The sequence below is a fragment of the Babylonia areolata genome, chromosome 12 (genome assembly GCF_041734735.1).
Source record: "Babylonia areolata isolate BAREFJ2019XMU chromosome 12, ASM4173473v1, whole genome shotgun sequence".
Lineage (NCBI taxonomy): Eukaryota > Metazoa > Mollusca > Gastropoda > Neogastropoda > Buccinidae > Babylonia > Babylonia areolata.
Genome location: NC_134887.1, coordinates 9159717 through 9165716, shown reverse-complemented (window position 1 = coordinate 9165716; position 6000 = coordinate 9159717). Strand labels below are relative to the sequence as shown.

Sequence of the window (6000 nt, the reverse complement as noted above, 5' to 3'; positions counted from 1 at the left end):
GTCTGTCTGTCTGTGAGTATGTGTGTCTGTCTGTCTATCTGTCTGTCTATCTGTATGTATGTATGTGTCTGTGTCTGTGTATGTTGTTGTTTTCTTCTTCTTCTTCAGTTTAGCGACTTTTAGCCATTAGTGTTATTTGACAAAAATAGGGGAAAAAGACGGCAACTGGTGAAGGAAAAGTAACTGTTCAGGCATGTGAGTTAGTGTGTGTGTGTGTGTGTGTGTGTGTGTGTGTGTGTGTGTGTGTGTGTGTGTGTGTTAGGTAATTATTATATTAACACACACACACACACACACACACACACACACACACACACACACACACACACACACACACACACACACACACACGAACGGATATGACTCAGTCGATTGTTGAATATTGGCACAAAGGGAAGTGAAGGTGGATGTTCCCTCTGTTAATCAAAGGACAGTAATTTCCAACTAAACCCTTTGGTTTCTTTTACCCAAACGACATAATCATTTGATTTCTCCGCTTCACATGCAGTTTGACACGATGGTAAAGCATTGTTTGTTGGTGAATATACACGCTGAGAGCAGGTGAGTAACTTTTGTGATGTATCACACCTTATCTTTTTGTCATGTAACGTCTTAAGTTAGTATGGTAATCATGCAAGAAAATAAAATTTTCCCGTAAAATGGTGAAAACCAAAAAATATGTAATCATGTCCTATCAAATTATGCAAAAACATTGTATCAAATGAACATAGGGCTTTAGTATTAATGGTAGGGCAGTAAAAACTTGGAAAATGAAAAGAAATAAGGAAATACATTAAAAACTTGCTTAAAGTGTATACACCATGACATTATGAGTATTTTAGTTTGGTTGGGTGGCATTTGTAATGGAAAAACGTTGGTAAAATTTAGTTGTGAGTTAGGGCGATCTCTGCGGGGATCACACCCAATAACTCTACTCCTCTGTTCTTTAGAGGAAAATGTGTGGTCTGTCTTCATTTTGTTTGTTTCTGTGTGAAGAGTTTGCTAGGTCAGTTGGAAGAGGTCAGGCATATGAGGGAGAGTAGGGTAAGGGGGTTGGGAAGAGCTGGACAGGGTGGTTGGACGGAGGTGGGGACGGGAGTATAGGATAGGGGTAAGGGAGAGTAGGACAGGAGGAAGAGATGGGGGAGGAGTAGGACAAAGGGGGGATGGGGGATGTTGAGGGGGAAGGGAGAGTTGCAGGGGGTGGGTGGGGGCTATGAGCTCAGAAAGGGGTGGTGGAATGTAGAGAGGGATGCTATGAGAGGGAGGTAGGGGTAATGGTTGAAAGAAAATGTGTGTTTTTTTTTCTTTTTTTAAAATTATCTTTTTTTTCGTTTTAAAGGGTCTGCATGTGATCTTTTGTCTTTCTTTTTTACGAAGTGTCTGCAGGTGATTAGGTCAAATACAGGGTTACTGCAGGGGGTACGTAGGAGGGGGTAGCCAGATTCGGGGTAACGGGAGTAGGAGCATGTAAGAGGGGGGTAGTAGGAAGCGGGGGGTGGGGTGGGGAGGGGAGGTAGGGGGATAGGAGAGTAGGACTGGGCTGGGAAATTGGGGGGACGGGAGAGTAGGACAGGGGGAAGATGGAGGGAGGGCGGGCAGGACAGGGGGGTAGGTGGAGGGAGGGGGGGTGTAGGCTGGGGGAGATGGGAGAGCAGGACAGGTGGGAGATGGTTTGATGGGAGAATAGGAAGGGGGTGGTGGGTTGTTGGTGAGTAGGACTGGGGCTGGGGAGATGATAGGGGGTGGGGAGGGGGATGAGTAGGAAGGGGTGTGGGGGAGAGATGGATGTGGGAGAGTAGGACAGGAAGGGAGATGCATAGGAGGGGATCACACTCAATAATTCTACTCCTCCGTTCTATTGAGGAAAATGTGTGGTCTTTTTTTTCTTTTCTTTTCTTTCTTTCTTTTTTTTCCCCCTCGTTTTATAGAGCGTTTGTAGGTGATTGTGTCAGATGGAGGGTTACTGCATGGGGTAGGAGGTCGAGCAGTGGAGGGGGGTAGTCAGACTGAGGGTAATGGGAGTAGGAGGGTGTGCACTGGGGATAGAAGGAAGGGGAGGGGGGGGGAGTAGGGGTGATAGGAGAGTAGGACTGGGCTGGGAAATGCAAAGATATGTGAGTAGGACAGGGGGTGGATGGGGGTGGAAGGGAGAGTAGGATGGGGTAGATGGGGGGGATGACAGAGTAGGGCAGGGAGGATATGGGGGAGTGTGTGGGGGGGGGGGGGGGGGGGGGGGGGCTAGGACAGTAGGAGATGGAGGAGGGATATTAGGATATGGGGGAGAGTAGGACAGTAGAAGATTGGAGAAAGGGAGAGTAGGACAGGGGGAGATGGTGACAGGGAGAGTAGGACGGGGAGGTGGGGAGATGGTGGAAGGGAGAGTAGGACAGGGGGAGATGGTGGGAGGGAGAGTAGGACAAGGGGTGGGGGGGAGATGGTGGGAGGGAGAGTAGGACAGGGGGTGGGGGGGAGATGGTGGGAGGGAGAGTAGGACAGGGGGTGGGGGGGAGATGGTGGGAGGGAGAGTAGGACAGGGGAGAGATGGTGGGAGGGAGAGTAGGACAGGGGGTGGGGGGAGATGGTGGGAGGGAGAGTAGGACAGGGGGTGGGGGGAGATGGTGGGAGGGAGAGTAGGACAGGGGGTGGGGGGGAGATGGTGGGAGGGAGAGTAGGACAGGGGGTGGGGGGGAGATGGTGGGAGGGAGAGTAGGACAGGGGGTGGGGGGAGATGGTGGGAGGGAGAGTAGGACAGGGGGTGGGGGGGGAGATGGTGGGAGGGAGAGTAGGACAGGGGGTGGGGGGGGAGATGGTGGGAGGGAGAGTAGGACGGGGGGGGATGGTGGGAGGGAGAGTAGGACAGGGGGTGGGGGGGGAGATGGTGGGAGGGAGAGTAGGACAGGGGGTGGGGGGGAGATGGTGGGAGGGAGAGTAGGACAGGGGGTGGGGGGGGAGATGGTGGGAGGGAGAGTAGGTCAAGGGGTGGGGGGGAGACGGTGGGAGGGAGAGTAGGACCGGGGAGTAGGAAACACACACACAGTATGAAAACAACAACAAGAACAACAAATAAATACATGTGTATATTTCTCCATTCCTCCCTCACACACTCTCTCTCGGTACTGACACACACACACTCACACACACACACACACACACACACACACACACACACACACACACACACACACACGTGATACTCATACAAATCGAATCTTATAACAGAAATTTGTCTGATCATAATTATCCGGCATAGTGTCATTGTAGATCTTTCAAGTCTGGCCTTCAAACCCACCTCTTCCCAAAACAGCTTCCCTTCCCTGCCTCTTCCTTGTCTTCAGTTTCTCCAGTTTTATACGGCCATGCACGCATGTGAATGACTGGTGCAAAAGCGCTTTGATTTGTCTCTGCACAAGATTCAGAGCTATATAGATACCATTGTCATTACTGAGTAGATCATCAGTCCGGCGGCATTCAATATTAAGAGGAACAAACGTATAATTTTGTTCAGTGTACCTTTTCACAAAATTTGTAGGAATCTTTCCACTCAGTGATGGATGGGCCGACAAAGCCGGGTCAAAAAGGGTGCAAATATGGAGACATCAATGAAGAACTGATAATTATGATATTGAACTGCCCGTTTTCTGTATTATGCTTGGATCCGAAGAAACAGCTAGTGAGTCAGAACAAGATTATGTTGACACTTCAAGAACTTGAAAGCCCCCAAGAAGGGTAAATTTATCAACACTGCAGCATATCAGTCGGCATTGGGGCAAATACTGAATATCATTATACAGTTTACAGATTGAAATTAGTAAATTCATTTAAACTCTAAGTATAGTTCACAATTTACATGTTTCTGTGGGGGGAATTTTTCAAATATACATATACATACCCTTTTTGAAAGTATTCGATGCTTTAAAACTCAGTGCCGTTTTAACCCATCTCCATGATCGTTTGAAGATGCGGACAGTTTCTTGTTTTTGTTAAACATTTTGAAACGGTTTGTTGCTTCACGGTTCACATTATTATTATTGATTATTGTTATTATTATTATCATTATTATACTGTTGTTGTTGTTGTTATTGTTGTTGTCATTATTATTGTTGTTGTTGTCCGGATACAAGTTGCTTATTATTTTTTTTTTTCATTACTAGTGAATTTGCAACTCAGTGACATTAAGTTCCCAGTTGCACGTTTATATAAAGCATTTCGTTTCGTCTAAAATCACACTATACGTGAATAGACAATAAATTATACGTGAATAGACATCAATCTCAAGAACACATGTCACATACACACAGCCACACACACACACACACACACACACACACACACACGGCCGAGGTTATCCACAACATCTACCTCGTGTGATGGGCAACGGCCGGCGATCTGTAGCCGATGCAGTTCAGTGCCTTTCCCCCGCTATTTCTCTTTATCCATCACCCATACAGTGGTGCATTGTTTCTGTGACGCAAAATTAATGAGAAAATTTTGTCTTTGTTACCGTCAGAGAGTGGGAGGAAAGGCGTGTACTGTGGAAGGGAGGTAATGCATCCAATTCAAAGTCAATTTCTGTTTGAGTCATGTCTCTTGTAACTAAAATAAGAATTGCAGACGACAATCGGGGTGCAGCACGACTGGTAGAACAGGTTTGGCTCGCTTTTCGGTTTGGAACCAGTTGCTTTCTGAATGCCGTATCGCTCTATTTTTAGTGCAATGTTTCTCCTGCCTTCGAACGTGCAGGTAGGGTGGGTACTAGTTCGGTGGAGGCATAAGACGAGCCGGTGTCGCCAAATTTTGTTTTTTCTGGAATTTCCTCCTTGTCCATCAACTGGTCAAGTAAACACTTGGATGGTAACTTCGCCACAGAAAGAGTCTGGGAGTTTAGGACTGTAGATCTGCTCTCCTGCAAGGTATGTTGCGAACTGCAAACGTTATGCTCGTCTTGTCAATCTATGATATGTTTTGATCATTTAGCTTTCTTAGATGAAGTGCTTTTATTTTCATACAGTCTTGTTACAAAAATGAGACTGTTTTGTTTTTTGTTTTTTTATTTTAGTGTTTTCAGAAGCATGAACGGGACATACAGTTCTGCTAAGGTTATAGGATGGAAACGTAATGATTTCTGTTTATCAAAATGACTGCACATGCCATCTTGGCATTGAAAGGCAGATAACATATCCATGCGGTCAATTTGAAAACAAATGTTGATACCTTTAATTAATGAAATCATTGTGTAGATCGATTATCAACGGTTGCATTTTTCGTTAGCCAGCGTGATTTGCTTGGTGTCCCCCCTTGAAAACAATGACATACACACACTCACACACACAAGATTTTTAAAGATATCCAGGCAGGTAGGGTGGAGGTACATGGCTTGAACATGTATTTGATGCATTCGATCTACAGGTTTTACTCCACACAGTGCTTATAGAGTTTAAAACAAATGCAATATGACATGCATGCGAAGTTTGACTCTTCAAGTATTGTTATTGTTATTGTTAAAAAAGAAAAATCACATATCAAGAGTAATTTGATGTTTCTGCTGATGATACATTAGCACTTCATTAATCATTTCCAGATATAACAACCACACCTCAACATAATTATTATTTGTAGCTATACTGTTTTCAAAATGCAAAGTTTTTTTTATATATTCTGTTTCAAATTATATATAATGACCACATATATATATATATATATATATATATATATTATAGATATACATAATCCATATTTTATCATCTAAGTTTAACATTTTAGTAACGAAAACGATTTAATCTTTACAAAGTTTGTGACTACAAAAAATAGAATTAACAAGAAAAAAGACACCCAACCTCGCAAAACAACAACAGTTCTTGTATTCATTCTTTTTTCTATCCATATATCCAAGAGTAGCGCATAGTTGATTGAGTGAGCATGGACAGTCTGATTTTATTTATCCAATTTAAACTTCATAAGTTCATTCCTTACAACTGAATCATGCACTGAAATAATGCT

The 6000-nt window shown here is 44.4% G+C and overlaps 1 protein-coding gene across 1 annotated transcript in view; it reads left to right on the top strand.

Moving 5' to 3' along the window:
* The first annotated feature begins 4722 nt into the window (after positions 1-4722).
* Positions 4723-6000, top strand: part of LOC143288376 (uncharacterized) — a 69522-nt gene continuing 68244 nt past the window's right edge. The window contains exon 1 of the mRNA XM_076596776.1: positions 4723-4913. The gene's annotated coding sequence lies outside the window, so the exon portion shown is untranslated. The remainder of the gene's footprint in view (positions 4914-6000) is intronic.